This window comes from Elephas maximus, chromosome 5 (assembly GCF_024166365.1).
Source record: "Elephas maximus indicus isolate mEleMax1 chromosome 5, mEleMax1 primary haplotype, whole genome shotgun sequence".
Taxonomy (NCBI): domain Eukaryota; kingdom Metazoa; phylum Chordata; class Mammalia; order Proboscidea; family Elephantidae; genus Elephas; species Elephas maximus.
In genome coordinates, this window is record NC_064823.1 from 138,759,430 (window position 1) to 138,778,165 (window position 18,736).

Below are 18,736 nucleotides of genomic sequence, written 5' to 3' on the forward strand. Positions count from 1 at the left end.
TGACTGAGACTAGAAGGACCCCGGTGGTCATGGTCCCCAAACCTTCTGTTAGCCCAGGACAGGAACCATTCCCAAAGCCAACTCTTCAGACAGAGATTGGACTGGACTACGGGATAGAAAATGAAGCTGGTGAAGAATGAGCTTCTTGGATCAAGTAGACACATGGGACTATGTTGGCATCTCTTGTCTGGAGGGGGGTTGAGAGGCCAGAGGGGGTCAGAAGCTGGCGGAATGGACACGAAAAGAGAGAGTGGAGGGAAGGAGTGGGCTGTCTCATTAAGGGGAGAGCAACTAGGAGTATATAGCAAGGCGTATTAAATTTTTGTCTGAGAGACTGACTTGATTTGTAAAATTTCACTTAAAGCACAATAAAAATTTTTTTAAAAAAAGGGTTTGTTATAAAATCTAGATACAACTGTATGCCTGTTAACCCGCCTATCACACAGCTGTTCTTGTTGAATGCTGTTGAATCAGCCCCGAACTCATGGCAACCCCACGCACAAGGGCATTAGTGTTTTCACTGGCTGACTTTGGGGAGTGGATCGCCAGGCCTTTCTTCCTAGTCCATCCTTAGTCTGGAAGGTCCACTGAAACCTGTTGGGCAAAACCCAGTCCCAAATGGGATTACAACCACAGGTATAGGGGTTGGGATTTACAACACAAATTTTTAGGGAATACAATTCAATCCATAACAGCATGCATTTATGTACCTGGCTTTGTCAGTCTTTACAACCAGAACCTAAACCCCAAGAGGGTAGACAGCTTGTCTATGTTGTTGATGACTGTTACAGTGTGTGACAATGTGATATCAATGCGCCTGGTGAAGTGAGGTATTCAATAAATCGCTGCTGGAGGGCAGGATAAGGGAGCAAGCCGGGCTGCCTGCATGATTAGTAAACATTTTAACACTGACACCCTTGCATCCCACAGAGAGCCATGCATCCTGAAACACAGGGGCCCCTGGGAGACGCAACACTTGACTGAAATGCATTCTGATGTGTAAATGACTCCTGTGAGATCCCTGCACAGGGAAGACTCCCCAGAGAAGGCCAGCTGGGGAAGGAGGGCAGGGAAAGCACTTGTCTGTCTGTCTGTCACCTGAGCACTGCACATACAGGTATGCCTGTGGGTTGGGAAGATGCCCTCTTCAACCCAACCTGCCCAAACAGAACTCAATTTGCATGCATATCCCACACCCTCAGTGTGGCATCCATCTTCCTTTTCATCAGCGGTTGTAGGCAGGGGAGAAAAAACCTTTCAAGACCAGACATGAATCTTGCAGTAAACAAGCTTTACTCTGCCCTGTTGTGTGGGTGTTAACCTTTCATAATACCCCAAGTGCAGACTGAAATGCTGATAACATGCTGTAAAGCTTCCGTGCTAGGCTGAGGGAACTCTGGCCATATTATAAACAATCAAATAAAAATGCATAGAAAGCCATCATGAGCTTTTTCTTCCATGAAGAGGCAGATAAGACCCACATTCTTCGTTCCCTGAAATTCCTTCTGAATTCCCCTATTAGCTTCTTCTCTTCTCCCTCCCTTTCTCTCAGTCTCCGTTGTTCTCTCCCTCCCATCTCTCTCTGTTGCTCTATTTCTCTCTCTCTCACTCTCTGTCTCTCTCTCTCACTTTTGCAGGATCAGTGAAGATTTTAAGAGTAGTCACTCTGAGAAAGAAGAACCTGTGGGGTAGACATAGGTTTCGTATTAGGTGGGAACTGAGGAAGAAAGAGACCCGACATTTATGATACACTTACTGTGTGCCACGCACTATGTTCAGAACACCTACATATTTTATTATTTCATTTATTTAACTTATTACATACATTATTTCATTTAACCATCCCAACAACCCACGAAGCAGCCATTGCTATCTCCACCATAGATGTAGGAATGTGAGACTCAGAGCAGTTAGCCTGGCTGACATCACGCAGTAATAGTTCAGATGTCTGTCAGACTTCAATCATACTATTTAATCATTTTGAATTTAATTCAAATTGAGGAATACAGTAGTCCCCACTTATCCACAATGAATATGTTCCAAGACTCCTATGGATGTCTGAAGCCACAGATAGTAGCAAACCCCATATATACTCTGTTTTGTCCTATACATACATACCTATGATAAAGTTTAAAGTATAATTAGGCACAGTAAGAGATTAACAAGAATAACTAATATATAAAATAGAACAATTATAACAATACACTGTAATAAAAGTTATGTGAATGTGGTCCCTGGGCCAGACAGAGCAGGACAGCTTGAGATGTCATCACGCTACTCATTTAACATTTTCGGACAGCGGTTGACCACGGGTAATTGAAACTGCAGAAAGCAAAACTGTGGATAAGGAGGGACTGCTGTATTCTCTTCAATATATATATGCCATGCTCTTTCATCTGCTAAGGTCACTTTCTATGCACATAATTAAAGATGTACACAAAGCTACAAAGATAAGACTATTGATTACAGCATTGTTTTTGATGGCAAACAAACAAATGTCCAATAGTACGGGGTTGATCAAATAAAGTATGGAATACCCTGTAGTGGTATTAAAAATGATACTGTAGTTGTTTATTAATTGCCATGGAAATATGTTGATGATTTATTATTACCAAGGGAAAAAAACAGGTTTCAAACCATTCTGGCAAATAAAATACACAGACAAATATATGCATATAAAACTTCAAGAAAGATACAAATAAACTTCATAGTTTATCTTTAAATAGTAGAATTACAGGTAATTTTTTATCTTCTTTTGCTTCTCTGTATTTAAAAAAAAATTTTTTACAATGAACGTGTATCTCTTGTGTAAATTGTTTTAGTTTTTTTTTTTTTCCTTTCGTTTTAAGAGTAATTTTTAGAATGATTAGAAAACGTTTCGCTTGAGGGCCCAGAATTTGGAAACTCCTCTATTTTTTTTTTTTTTCTATTCTTTTTTAGCCATTAGTGAAAGGGGAAATAAAGATTCTAGCCAAATACTGACATTTGGCCAATATTGTTTCTGTTCATAATTACATTGTCAATTGCTGATTAAAATGCAAGCGCCTAAAAACAGAAAACATGTCTTTTTTTCCTCTTTAATCCATGTCTGTATGTGGTGCTCAATGAATATTCATGGTTGTTTGATTGCTTCCCTTTACCCCTTTGCCCTTTCTTTGTTTCTTATATTTTTCCCCTATTTTACACCAGAAGCTTGCAAGTTCATTTGGGCCCTTTCTAATTCTGGTTTGCGACACTTTGGAGAATTTAGGTAAGACTGAAATAACACCTTTTTTTCTTTGAATTAAATTAATGTTTGTTGAGTGGAGTGCCCCTGTAAACAAGAAGAAGTAGAAGGGCTATATTTAACCTACTTGGGAAAATGCTTTTGATCTCTTTACAACTAACTCTTGTGCCCGGTTAATTAATGGACTGATTACAAATGATTATAATTCAATGAGTTGAACTGGCAGAATTTCTTCTTGGCAGCACCCTGTTTCCCACTAGTTTGTGGTACTCATCAGTCAGTATCGAATGTAACATACCTATTTTTCCTTATGAATAGCACCAATATTCACTAATTCAGACCTTATTCCAAAACTTGAGTGCGTCTTTCAAATTATAAATTCTGATTTGAAGATTTTTTTTTCTGTGGTTTGGGACCCAGTATGTTTCTCTTTAAAGTAAAAACACCGTTTTCAAAGTGCAAAAGTTTTTCCTTCACTAAAAAATTGCTGTTGTTGTCTGCTATTGAGTTGATTCCAACTCATAGCAACCCTATATGACAGAGTAGATCTGCCCCATAGGTTTTCCTAGGCTATAATCTTTACTGGAGCAGATCACCAGGTCTTTTCTCCCAAAGAGCTACTCGGTGGGTTTGAAATGCTGGCCTTTTGTTTAGCAGCTGAGCACTGAACCATTGCACCACAAAAGCTATTACAGACTTCACTAGGCTTCACCACATTGTCAAAGGGATCCATGGCACAGTGAAGATTTAAAATTCCTACTTTGGCATCCTTCTCAGAACGTTTTCGAGTGCATAAAACAAAATACATAGAATTACAAAGCAAACCAGTTGTATGGTGTTATGGATTGAATTGCGTGCGTTCCCTCAAAATAAATGTTGGAATCCTAACCTCTACACCTGTGGATATAATCCCATTTAAGAATAAGGTTTTCTTTGTTATTTTAATAAAGTCATATCAGTGTAGGCATATCTTAAACTTACTCACTTTTCAGCAGGACTTCTAATGGGTTTGAACTGATTCAGTCATGACTGATGAAGCGAAACTGGAGCAGACCTAAATTCTTACAATTTGGGTGATCAGGAACAATAACTGGAACACAAAAGATTATGGATTGAAGCACTGGAATAGGAGACTCGGAAGAGGCATAGAGAGCCCTTCCAGGAACCTGACGTGTGAGACTGGATTATTGGAAAAACTGTGGAGAGCAACACACATTCCAAGCAGCACGGTTGGCTGCCATCTCTGAGTGGGGCACCACGTTTTTTACTCTACTCAAAATCCCACAGGCAAGAGATTTGGTTGCTATGCAACACGTATGCTGCTCTAGTTTTCTAAGAGGAAGATTAGGCTTCACAGCAGGGTTTCAACCAGTAATTTTTCCCACTCTTGTTTACCTAAATTTTAAAAATTCAGGTCTGTTGCAGTTTCACTTCCTTGGCCATGAGTGAACCCGGAAGAACTAACTAGCTTGAAGCCTTACTTTGAGATATAAAAGGGGAGATTAGCAGAGAGAAGTAAGCATAAATGGAGGGGAAGTTACATGCCACGTGGAGATCACCGAGGAATGCAGTGTCTACAGAAACTGAAAGAGATCTTCCCCTAGAAATGACAGGGAGCCTTCCTCTAGAGCTGGTGCCCTGAATTTGGACTTCTAGCCTCCTAAGCTGTAAGAAAATAAATTTCCACCCACTTGCGGTATCTTGGAAACCCTGGTGGCATAGTGATTAAGTGCTACCACTGCTGACCAAAAGGTCCCCAGTTCAAATCCACCAGGTGCTCCTTGGAAGCTCTATGGAGCAGTTCTACCCTGTCCTATAGGCTCGCTATGAGTCAGAATTGACTTGACAGCAATGGGTTTGGGGGTTTCTGGTTGTGGTATCTCTATTACAACAGCACTAAAAAACTAAAACATATGGAAAAACAGGTACCAAAATACTTATTTAAATTATAGTTTGGTAATATATATGCAGAATCTCTGGGTGATGGAAACAGTTAATGTACTTGGCTGCTAACTCAAAGGCTTTAGATTTGAGTCCACCGAGAAGCACCCCGGAAGAAAGGCCTGGCATCTACTTCTGAAAATTAACCATTGAAAATCGTACAGTTCCACTCGGACACACGTGGGGCCACATGAGTTGGGATAGACTCGACAGCAACTTTTTTAAAAAATATATATGCAAGATCTAGCTGTGGGTTTTAATAAGCACTGGAAGTTTGAAATTGTGATAAGCATACATGGATATTTCGAGATATTTGTAATAACTGTAATGTGATATGAAAATGTCTAATTTCTATTAGAGACAAACTCACAAATACTGTTAATACTATTGTGATTTGTTGCCTACTTCATATTTAAAGGTAAAGCTATATTGTGAAGAACATAACCAAAATCACTGAATAATATGTATTAAAAAAAAAAAATTCAAACCTGTTGCCGTCGAGTCAATTCTGACTCATAGCAACCCCACAGGACAGAGCAGAACTGGACAATGAATAAGAAAGAGAGAAGAAGAATTGATGCCTTTGAGTTGTGATGTTGGTGAAGAATATTGAATATACCATGGACTGCTAAAAGAACGAACAAATTTGTTTTGGAAGAAGTACAACCAGAATGCTCCTTAGAAGCAAGGATGGTGAAACTGTGTCTTACATGCTTTGAACATGTTGTCAGGAAGGATCAGTCCCTGGAGAAGAACATCATGTTTGATAAAGCAGAGGGTCAGCCAAAAAGAGGAAGACCTTCAACGAGATGGATTGACACAGTGGTGGCAACAGTGGGCTCAAGCATAACAACGATTGTGAGCATGGTGGGGGACCAAGCAGTGTTTCGTTCTGTGGTGCATAGGGTCACTATGAGTTGGAACCAACTCGATGGCACCTAACAACAACAGCAACAGTCTTTACAAAAGCAGACAGCCACATCTTTCTCAGTTCGTGGGTTCGAATCGCCGACCTTTCAGTTAGCAGCCAAGTGCCCAGCCACTGTACCACCAGGGCTCCTGAAACTGCCCTACCCAGGTATGAATAATAATAATTGTTATTATCATTATTATTATGGATGTTTTAATATTATAAGAAGAGGAGGAGGAGCAGGAAGGCTTTTTACTACATGACACGGACTAGATTAAAATTTTTAATATGCAATCTCCTTTAGTCCTCAAAACAACCTTCTATTGTAGGAGGTTGAACTATGTAAAATTGTTGACTATTTGACCATTTTCGTTTACAAAAATGGTAATTTCGTATCCTTCAACCTAATAATTCCCCCATTTTACCAGTGAGGTTGCTGAGATTTACCAAACTTACATGACTTGCAAAGAACCCCACAGCTAGCGAATGATTGAGCTGGAACTTGAACTCAGGCCTGACTCCTAGCCTGTAATCTGGACAGCCACAGCAAGACGGTGCACAGATACAGCTGGAGATGTGCCTGGAAGGTTTTGAGGCTCACTTCACAGTAAGGCAAACACTGAACTTCTCTTTTGCAGGACTGTGTTTGGAATTGAGAACAAAAAGATAAACGGAGTACAGGACCTGCCTCAAATGATGCCTCGTAAATAGTAGGTGCTCAATAAATGTCTTTTAAATATTTTTATTTTGGTGAAAGTATACACAGCCAAAAGAGCCGTGGTAGAGCAGGGGTTAAGTGCTCAGCTGCTAACTAAAAGGTTGGCAGTTCGAACCCACCAGCCGCTTTGCAGGAGAAAGATGTGGCAGCCTGCTCCCATAAAGATTACAGTCTTGGAAGCCCTATGGGGCAGTTCCACCCTGTCCTATAGGGTTGCTATGAGTTGGAATCAACTCAACAGCAAGGGGTGTACACAGCCAAAGATACGCCACCTCAACAATTTCTACATGTACAATTTAGTGACATTGATTACATTCTTCAAGCTGTGCTACCATTCTTGCTATCCTTTTCCAAATTATTCCACCACCATTATCTTAAACTCACTGTTCCCTAAGCTTCCCACCCAACTTTTGAAGTTGCTGTTGCCCATTTGATCTCACATTCCATAAACGTATTTTTGGTAGGTTAATTAATGAGCCTCCCCTTCTTACAACCACAGAATGAGGAAGACCTGCTCTGTTGGGGAGAAGCCTCCCAGCCCCACGGTGTCCAGCCCTTTGCCATTTACAAAGCTCTTTCGCATACATTTCCTGAACTAGCCTGCTTCTTTGTTAAGCTCCTGATTAATGGCTGAAAGTGATGCCTTAGTCTGCTTTCCCAGCGATCAATCTGCACTGCTCAGAATTAAGTTAGTTTACAATAGAAATCAGGGCCAGAATGGGAACAGCCTCTGGCCCAATTTTGAAAAATGCTGGAGAGTCAAAGGCAGAGCAATTCAGATTCCTTTCTGCACGTTTTCCTGAGCATGACTCTACCCTGGGGTTCTTACCTATCATAAGTCACTCCTGGGAAACAGGTCTCGTATCGGGTGCAATCTGAGGGGAACTCGGTTCCATGGGAGCTCTGGTAGAGCACCCTCGGGCAGTGGGACTCGGCAGCCTACACCCCAGGATGGGAAGGCTGTGTTTGTTTCTTTTCAACCCTTCACCCCCAATTCCCAACACTAGGGTCTGGCCGGATGACCACCCTAGCCTGGCAATTCTGCCTCCTAACATATCTGAAGCATGTCCATGTCTATCATTGTTGTCATCACCTGAGTTCAGATTAGTCTACCAGATTAGTCAACCAGCTGCTGAAAGTCGATTCTGACTCAGGGGGACACCATATATGTCAAAGTAGAACTGCGCTCCATAGAGTTTTCAATGGCTGATTTTTTAGAAGTAAATTGCCAGGCCTGTCTTCCAAGGCACCTTTGGAAGGGACTTGAACCTCCAACCTTTCAGTCAGCAGCTAACCATTAACTCTTTGGACTACCCAGGGACTCCCCTGCCCCAGGTTATTGATCTGCTAAAAACACAAGTCATATTGTTTCATTACACTGTGTCAGGCCCTTCAAAATGGTTTCTCACTGAGCCTATAATAAAGTCCAGACTCCATCACTCAGCCTTCAAAGCTGTCCACCTTCTGGCCCCTGCCATCCTTGGCAGTTCTCTCCCTTCATCCTCTCTACTCCCTCTCCTCTTTTCCCACTTGAAGCTCCAGCCACACAGGACTTCTTTTACTCCTCAAATATGTCATACTCGAAAGAGCCTTTCTCTGGGTTTTCATGCACACTGTTCACCTACCTGGAACATTCTCCCCCATCTCCACTCAGCTTAGCTGTGATTTTCTCGGAGACTTTCCCTGATGTTCCTGTGAGCTCCAATATTGCCCTGTACTTCCCCTCCTGGCACTCTTCTCACTCTATTGCATTTTCTTGTCCAGTTCTCTGCTGCTCTCACTGGGTGTGCCTGAGTCATAGTAGTTGTTTTTAGTCACTGTTGAGTCAGCCCCTGATTCATCGCGACCCCATGCACAGCAGAATGAAACGTTACTGGTCCTGGGTCATCCCCATGGTCGGTTATGGATCATACTGTTGTGATCCATAGGGATTTCATTAGCTGATTTTCAGAAGTAGATTGACAGGCCTGTCTTCCCAGTCTGTCTCAGTTTGCAAGCACCCCAGAAACCTGTTCAGCGTCACAGCAACATGCGAGTCTTCACTGACAGACAAGTGGCGACTGGACATGAAGTCCATTGGCTGGGAATCAAACCTGGGTCTCATGCTTGGGAGGAGAGAATTTACCACTGAATCACCGCTGCCCCTCAAGCCATAGTAAGGTTTCAGTAAATACTTGAATGAATAGATGAGTAAATTAACAAATTAAAGGTCAAATTAAGTTTCATGCTTTAGAGGACTAAAGTAACCGAGCCAAACCCATTGCCGTCGAGTCAGTTCTGACTCATAGCAACCCTATAAGACAAAGCAGAACTGCCCTGTAAAGTTTTCAAGGAGCAGCTGGTGGATTCAAACTGTTGACCTTTTGGTTATTAGCTAAGCTCTTGACCATTGTGCCACCAGGACTCCAGAGGACTGAAAGATCTTTAAAATATATAGCCAGTTATGGACCAGAGAGGACTTTAGTTCTGCTCTGGAAAAGAGATAGGCTCAAGTGGCATCCATACACCTGGGTAGATTAAAAACCCCAGGGAGGACTCAGCGCCCACCAGTATGTTGGAGTGGATTCCCAAAAGCCTAGTATATGGCAGTGGCTATAGATTAGAATTCATTCTACAATTTCAATCCCATTCAACAATACCAGGCCTGTGTCAAATGTTAGTGACTGTGAAGTTGATTCCAACTCATGGCGAACCCACAAGTCCCACGGAAACACCATATGACGTCTTGGTTTGCTTTATTATTTAATCTCAAATGGACCAAAAAAAACAAACTAAACCTGTTGCCGTTGAAACTATTCTAACTCATAGTGAAGCTATAGGACAGAGTGGAACTGACCCATAGGGCCTCCAAGGCTGTAATCTTTACGGAAGCAGACTGCCACATCTTTCTCCTACAGAGTGGCTAGTGGGTTTTAGCAGTCAAGTTCTTAACCACTGCACCAGCAGGGCTCCTTTCACAATGGGCAGAGCCCTCAATTTCTTGGCTGCCTGAGTGAGCACTGAATTAGGAGCAGCCTTTTTCAAGAAGGACAGTTTTGCTCTAACACCTCAGTGCTGCTGCCTCCTCAAAGGCAGAGATCAGGGCCACCTGTTAACTCCACAGAGACCAGAGCTGCCCACCCAGTGGAGACCAGTGGATGGAAGCAGTTGTTGCTCATGCCAAAGAAACTGGCTGTTGGAGTTTTTAATGCAAAATCACTAAAAGCTATGACTGAAAAGATTTATTTATGCCTGAAGGACGATAATGACACTTTTAAAGCCCACACCTCCAAGAGCAGCTCCGGTGCGTTCAGGCTCCTGCTTTCCAAAGAGCCAGCGCCCCTTGTCGTGGCTTCCACCCACTGATTCCAGGCCTGAACCTCAGGGCAGGGAGAGAGCAGAGGCCAGACGTGGCTAAAAGCATGGCTGTCAGCATTGACCTGGCACCAACTATTCATTCGTGGGGGTGTTCCAGCATGGCAAGGTGGAGGTCATCGCCAACGACCAGGATGACCACACCACCCCCAGCTACGTAGCCTTCACTGACACTGAGTGGCTGCAGCCAAGCACTAGGTGACCCTGAGCCCGCAGAACACGTTGTTCGACACAAAGCCACTGATCCACCACAAGTTCGGCGACCCCATGGTGCAGTCGGACATGAAGCACTGGCCCTTCCAGTTGATCAACGACAGAGATAAGCCCAAGGTGCAGGTGAGCTACAAGGGGGAGACCAAGGCTTTTTAATCCAGGACGTCTCGTCCGTGGGTGCTGACAAAGATGAAAGAGATTGCCAAGGCGTACCTGGGCTACTAGGTGAGGAACACAGTGATCACTGTGCCAGCCTACTTCATCGACTTGTAGCACAAGGCCACCAAGGATGTGGGGGTGATCTGGGGGCTGAAATGTGCTGAGGATCATCAACAAGCCCATGACAACCGCCATCGCCTACAGCCTGGACCGGACAGGTAAGGAGGAGCGCAAATTGCTCATCTCTGACCTGGCTGCCACACGCTCAACATGTACATTCTGACAATAGAGGATGGCATCTCCGAGGTGAAGGCCACAGCTAGGGACACCCACCTGGGTGGAGAGGACTTTGACAACAGGCTGGTGAGCCACTTCATGGAGGAGTTTAAGAGGGACATCAGCCAAAACAATAGGGCCAAAAGGAGCCTGTTGTCCAGCACCCAGGCCAAACCTGGAGGTGCATTCCCTGTTCGAGGGCATCGACTTACAAACCAGGGTAAGCTTTGAGGAGATGTGCTCTGACCTGTTGTGTGGAACCCTGGAGCCCATGGAGAAGGCTCTACATGATGCCAAGCTGGACAAGGCGCAGATCCACAAACTGGTCCTGGTGGGGGCTCCACACGCATCACCAGGGTGCAGAAGCTGCTGCAGGACTTCTTCAACAGGTGCGACCTCAGCAAAAGCTTCAACCCCGATGAGCAGTGCCCTGCGGGGCAGAGGTGCAGACAGCCATCCGGATGAGGGACAAGTCCAAAAATGTACAGGACCTGCTGCTGCTGGACATGGCTCCCTGTTGCTGGGGCTGGAGACAGCTGGGGGTGTCATGACTGCCCCAATCAAGTACAGCTCCCTATCCCCCTCAAGCAGATGCAGATCTTCACCATCTACTCCCATTACCAGCCCGGGGTGCTGATCCAGGTGTCTGAAGACAAGATGGCCATGATACATGGAAACAACCTGCTGAGTCTATTAGAGCTGAGCAGCACCCTCTGGCCTCCAGAGGCATGCTTCAGATCGAGGTGACCTTTGACATCAATGCCAATGGCATCCTGAACATCGAGACCACCTACAAGAGCATAGGCAAGGCTAACAAAATCACCATCACCAAGGGCAAGGGCCTCCCGAGCAAGAAGGAGATCGAGTGCATAGTGCAGGAGGCTGAGAAGTACAGAGCCGAGGACAAGGTGCACATGGGAGGGTGTCTGCCAAGAATGCCCTCGAGTTGTACCCCTTCAACATGAAGAGCACAGTGGAGGATAAGGGGCTCAAGGGCAAGATCAGGAGGCCAACAAGAAGAAGGTGCCGGACAAGTGCCAGGAGGTGATCTCCTGGCTGGATGCCAACACCCTGGCCAAGAAGGACAGGTTTGAGCACAAGAGGAAGGAGCTGGAGCAGGTATATAACTCCATCTTTAGTGGACTATACCAGGGGGTGGGTGGTCCCAGAGCTGGTGGCTTTGGGGCTCAAGCTCCCCAGGGGGGCTCTGCTTCTGGTTCCACCATTGAGAAGGTAGGTTAGGGACCATTCTCTCGATTGTCCACGTATGTCTTTGAGATGGCTGGGATTCAAGACTTTGCATTGCCTTATATTTGCCTTATATATTTAATATAGAGACTAAATCCGGGAATCAAAGGTTGCCTTTCATAAAATTTGCACAACTGGTTCTTATGAGGAATGCCTCTATATAACCTAAAGGTACCACTATGATTTCGTTGAGCCAAAAGAGTACATTTTCAAGGTGAAGACATTCCATTAAAGACTCCAGAGTAATTCTGATGGTCTTATCTATTAGCCCTGATGTCACAGAATGAAAAACCATATCAATGAAACTGAATCCCAAACTGTTAAGTGTTGTGAGAAAATAATAAACATACAGTATTCATGGGACTATTGGAAACACATAAAAGAATAAGATATGAATACATAATAAAACATAAGAAACAGGGAAAGTAAATATCTTAGTTTGCTAGTAGTGCTGCAACAGAAATACCACAAGTAGGAGGCTGTAAAGAACAGAAATTTATTTTCTCATAAAAAAATAAATAAATAAAAATTTTTTTTTAGAAGGCTGGAAATCCAAATCTGGATCTTAGCCATGTCAATTGGTTCCTTGTCAGTAGTCCTGGGCATTCCATGGTTCCTTGGCTGGCAGACAATCCTCCCTTGGTGTCTCTCTTCCCCTAATTGTGTGTCTTTTTGCCTATTTCGGTCTTTTTTTTAATTGTGGTAAATATAGATATTATGTATATATATACATGTATATGCACATATTTAAGTATATATTTATTTTTAAAATACATATATATTTATGTTCTTTAAAACAAAACATTTGCCAAGTCAACACTTTTCTATATGTATAATTTGAGGACATTGTATTCTGGTCTTTTTATAATTCAGAAGTGATTAGATTTAGAATCCACCCTACAGTGATATAGTCTCATTAACATAACAAAAGAAAACACCTCTTTTCAAACAAGATCACATCAATAGGCACAAGGGCCAGGAATTCAACACATGTTTTGGAGGGACACAATTCAATCCATAACACTAAACATTAGAATAGAATGTCAGGAACAAGGTGGTAGGGGTATAGGGACCAGGGAGAGCACAATTTTGAAGGTTCTATGCATTATTATAGATGAGTGGCAAATTTTGAGTTTCCTTGTGCCTAAAATGAAAAGGGAATGTGATACGTGATATTCAAGATAATACCTCAAGTTGTGTCTTAGAACTGCACACATCAGAGGTGGCCCCTGTTTAGGAATGCCTCCTTTGCCTAAAAACATTGAGAAATTTCAGGTACTAGTCAGACAGGTAAAACGGAGCTTTATTTTACTTTGGGGGAACTGGTTTCCTCTCACTGTCTCTAAATCACATCGTAAAGGTGACAACGCATTCTGTCCCTCACAAGGTCTGTCCTGAGGCTTTGAATGGGCTCATCCATTCAACAGACATTTATTGAGGGCTTGTTATGTGCCAGGTACCTTGCTAGTGTGGTGGATGCTGGGATGTGCTGCCCAATATCCCTTCAGAAAGGAAGGACTTGCTTCCTCAGGCTGCTGAGAATGCTGCCTGTATCCAGCCCTCAGCTGTGAGTCACTTCAAGGACTGCCTGAGCAGAAGGAAACACCCGGACCTGCGGTGGCCCACATCTACTGACTGATCAGTGAGGGGTATAAATTCCCGGCCCCCTCACCCAGCTTGGAACAATTCTGAAGAGTCATCCCCACTTCAGAACATCTCATAGGGCTGGCTGGGGCCCCCACTGAAACTGCGTCACGGCCCAACCTCTCCTCGCCCCGGTCCTGTTTCCATTTCCTTTCCACAGGCATCAATCCCAAGAGTCCTTCCGAGTAAACCTTGGATACATTAATCTCCACCTCAGAGCAAATTTAAAGGCAAAGAAAAAGAGAAGCTAAGCCTTGGTAGCAGCTATATCCTGTTACCTCTCCAGGAAGTCACAGCCCAAGAGAGGAGGAAGGAGGCACCAGTGGCCTAGTGTTTGGGAGCCTGTATGGTCCAGCTTCACCTCTCTCCCCCATTTTCCTCCCTGCTGGGTGTCCAGGGCTCTTGGACCCTTTCTCTCCTTTTGTATTATCAAAAATTAAACTTGGGCTAAGTTTTCTTACACTTAAAATGAGGGAAGTGGACGAAATAGTTTGTAAGCACTATAATTATGATGCTTGGGACATTTTAAAACATAGTCATGCTCTTTTAAACCTCAACCACATACTCCCAAGAGCCTCAATTTATGCAAAAGCAAACTAAAGGACTTTACAATATATGGCTTATTTTTTCAATACACTATACATCAGTAAATACATTTATGTCTCCATCATTGAAGAACATTCGATGAGCGCCCGCCAGATGCATCATAAAGCACTTGAAAAATCAGCAATTGTTGAGATGTTGACATGTTTAAATTTGGCTCATATTACATGAAGCAAATGGGAGTGCATAACTTAGATTGGGAATTACGTTCATGCTACATGGCTGTTGTTTCTTCTTCCTCTTCTTCTTTTTCTTTTCTTTCAAGCTGCCAGATGGTGTGGATCAAATTATTCTAGAATGCAGAGTGCTTGGATTTCTGCAGATGAGCATAACAGTTGGTGCAGACTTTTGCTTCCATCGCTTTTTGCTGCTCACAGTGGTATATCTGCTCCCGCCTGGAAACCCCAGCCGTCCATGCTGCTCAGCCATGAGGATGGTTCCAGTAACATTTTTTAAAAATTGCTCCTTGAGAATTTCTTGCATAGAACATTTATTTTGCCTCTTTCACTTATTTTCTCAAAATCTTAGAGTACATGTTTTACCTTTATTTAAAAACAGAACAAAATAAGTTGGACTACTTAGACGCAGTAAAATATAGAGAATGAAATTCCAGCTTGAGGAGTCAGTAGACAATGATGACGGCCAAATTTTATTGGGCATTTTCTATCATTAACTAATCCTCCCAAGAATGTGTCCATATCACAGTGGAGGATACTGAGGCACAAAGAGGAAGGGCAACTTTCCTAAAGTTACCCAGTTAGAGAAAGCTGGGATTTTAACCTGGGTAGTCTGAGTGATACAGACCATGCTTTGAACTGTTTTCTTTATTGATATCTGGTGATATGTGGTCAAACAACATGCCTGTGGAGAAGCCCTGTTGGAACAATGGGTAAAGCACTCATCTGCTAATCAAAAGTTCAATGGTTCAAACTCACCAGCTGCACCACTGGAGAGAAGACCTGGCAATCTGCTCCTGTAAAGATTACAGCCTAGAAAACCCTATGGGTCAGTTCTACTTTATCACATTGGGTGTATGAGTCAGAATCAACTTGATGGCACACCACCACCACAACAATATGTCTGTGACTCAGTATCCCCATCTGAAAAAAATGAGAATAAGACATCATCTTCACTACAGGGTTGTTGTGAGGTGATCAGAGGATGTAGGGAAAGCACTTGGTTCTCTGCCAGGAACATAGTAAGTGTGAAAAATGTATTTGCCACTACTAAATTGCAAGGGGCATATTATAATTTGAATTGTGTCCCCCCCAAATATATGTATTAAAATTCTGGCCCCTATACTGTAAATATGATACCATTTGGAAATAGTTTTCTTCATTGTATTAACTAGGTTGTACCGAGTAAGGTGGATTCTAAATCTAATCACTCTGAGTTATAAAAGTGCAGAATGGACACAGAGACACATATGGGGAGACAAGGGTGACAGGTGAAAAAGATTGCTGGGAGCTACTAGAACCTGAAATAGACAAGAAAGGACCCAAGGGAAATGCAGAAATACCCTCAATATCTCTATTTGTCACTCAATCTGACTTGGAAACTCCACTTTGGAGGATTTCAGAATGTTGTTGCTCAATAATTGGCACAAACAGTGAGGCGCTTGACTGGTAGCCAAAATGTTGGCAATTTGAGCCCACGCAGAGACTTCTCAGAAGAAAGGCTGGTGATCTGTTTCCAGAAGGTCATAGCCCTGAAAACTGTATGGAGCAAGTTCTACTCTGTACACATGAGGTCGCCTTGAGACAGAATTGACTAGATGGCAACTAACAACAACAACACCTAACCAACAACAGAAGTTGAGAACTATCAAGTGTTTGTACATTGTGGCATCTACATAATGAAATACTATGTTGCCAATAAAAGAATCACATAGCTCTCTATACTGATAAGGAACAACCACCAAGATATACAATTAAGCAAAAAATCATAACGTGATCATTTGTGTAAAAAATATGTACATACACATACATGTATATACAATATGTATATGTGCGTATATATGTGTATATACACATACGTATAAATACATACACTTATGCTGTGACACACACGGGGTCTCCATGAGTTGGAATCAACTCGATGGCAACTGGCTGGTTGAATGGAACTCCACTACAAGAAGGCTCCATGAGACTGGGGATCTTTTCAATCCTGTTCTCACTTCTTCTCCAGCACCTAGAATAGTGCCTGGTACAACAAAGAGGGTCAATTAATGCCTACTGATTGAATGATTCAGCGACTGAATACTCCAGAGTGCTGGAGACAGAGGAGAAAAAGACAAAAAAGAAGAATGGAAGAAGAAAAGGAGACAAGGCAGGAGCTGGGGCAGGAGGTGCCATGGAAGGCACCAGTCATATCTTCTACCACTCAGAACTGGAATGAGATGAAAGGTCTTTCCCAAACGGGAGTTGGAATACCTTCCCACCAACTCCTCCCCACCTTCTGTTAGTTGCGTTCCAGAAGTTGGAGTTGGACCACAGTTCGTAGGGTGTAACTTCATCTGAAAGGTATGGCATCTCTAAAATGAATTGATTTAAAAAAAAAAAAAATTTTAGATGGGTTCAAACAGCTTAGTGCCCAATTTACCAGGTCCTTGTATCACTTGCCACTTTTGCAAATGGGCAATGGGAAAAAAGGAGTCTTTGTTTCATCATAATGAAAGCCAGCTTTTCCTGAGACTATGCAGCATAGCTGTGCTTGTTTGGATCCTGTTGAACAATACTCATTCTTCCTCTCACTGTGGGCAAAGTATATGCCCTTGCACTATAATGCTGGGCTTGGCCAGTGGGTGTTAGCAGACATAACATGACTAGATGTCTTAAATGCACTACCTCATTTGGCTTAGTTCTTGCATTCTGAGTCCCACCAAGGAAAGAGGGCACCCAGGAGGGCCACTGCCCCTTCACCCTGGGCTCCAGAAGGAACACATGTGGAGCCAACAGAACCCAAGCCCCCATTAGGTCTGGAGCCTATCCCAGAGGGCTCATAGACTGAAGCCAAGTCATCCAACTGATCCCAGCTTAGCCCACCCAAAACCAAAATTCACCCACCTACCCCTAGGCATGAGAATAAATGCTTGTAAGCTATTGAGTTTTGGGGTAGTTTGTTAAGCAGCATTACAGTGTCAATCATTGGCTGATTCAATATTTTTCCAGTTGCTCTCGAGTTGACTCCAACTCGTGGCAACGCCCTAAGTGTCAGAGTAGAACTGGCTGGTTTTTTCAGAAGTAGATCGTCAGGCCTTTCTGCTGAGGTGCCTCTAGGTGGACTCGAACCTCCAACCTTTCTGTTAACAGCCAAGTGCATTAATCATTATCATCACCCAGTGATTCTGATGGATTCAATACAGCAGTCATTAAAAAAGGCTGTTCCAATGTCAGGCATGAGATTTTCTAATGGCAAAGAATGGTGAATATACCACGGACTGCCAAAAGAACCATCTGTCTTGGAAGAAGTACAGCCAGAATGCTCCTTAGAAGCCAGGATGGTGAGACTACATCTCACATACTTTAGACATGTTATCAGGAGGAATCAGTCCTTGGAGAAGGACATCATGCTTGGTAGAGGGTCAGCTCAAAAGAGGAAGACCCTCAACAAGAAGGACTGACGTAGTGGCTACAACAATAGGCTCTAGCATAACCAACGACTGTGAGAATGGTGCAGGACTGGCCACTGTTAAGTTCTGTTGTACATAGGGTCACTATGAGTTGGAACTGACTCGACGGCACCTAACAACAACCATCATTTACTTGCTGTGACGTTGGGTAAATTAACTTAAACTTTGAGCTTCAGTGATCTTATCTGTAAAACAGAAGTAATAAGGGCCTTACCCCAGCATTGTTGTAAGGATTAAATGAGATAATCCATATAAAGTCCTTAGCATAGCACCTGGCCCACCCAGAGTAAACATTCTGTAAGTCAGAGGTCACAAACTGGAAGTGTATTTTCAAAAAAAAAAAAAAAACAATTTTATTACCTCTATTGCAATCAATTCCCAACTGTTAATTGGAAAATTCTATGTAAAAAAAAAAGTCTAGATTTAGATCTTTTCTTGAAAACTCAGAATATCTGCTGACACTGGGCCAGTATTCTTACCTGGCAACAATGGACAGAGCTGTTGCTGTTGTGTGCTGTCAAGTCAATACCAGCTCATAGTGACCCTATAGGACAGAGGAGAACTGGCCCATAGGGTTTCTGAGGCTGTAATCTTTATGGAAGCATGTCACCAGGTCTTTTCTTCTTTGGAGCTGCTGGTGGGTTTGAACCATCGACCCTTCAGTAAGCAGCTGAAGACAGCACATCAACATGGGTATAATAGAAAACCTAAGCACAGTGGTTTAAACAAGTAAGGAGTTAATTCATTTTTTTTTTCATGCAGCAAGATGTCCCAGGGTCAGAAGTCTAGGGCTGGCACTGAGGCTTAACAGTG

At 43.1% G+C, this 18,736-nt stretch overlaps 1 pseudogene; it reads left to right on the forward strand.

Annotated features, from left to right (window-relative positions):
- LOC126076756 (heat shock 70 kDa protein 1-like) overlaps positions 1-12,039 on the forward strand; it is an 80,912-nt pseudogene extending 68,873 nt beyond the window's left edge.
- Positions 12,040-18,736: the final 6,697 nt, after the last annotated feature.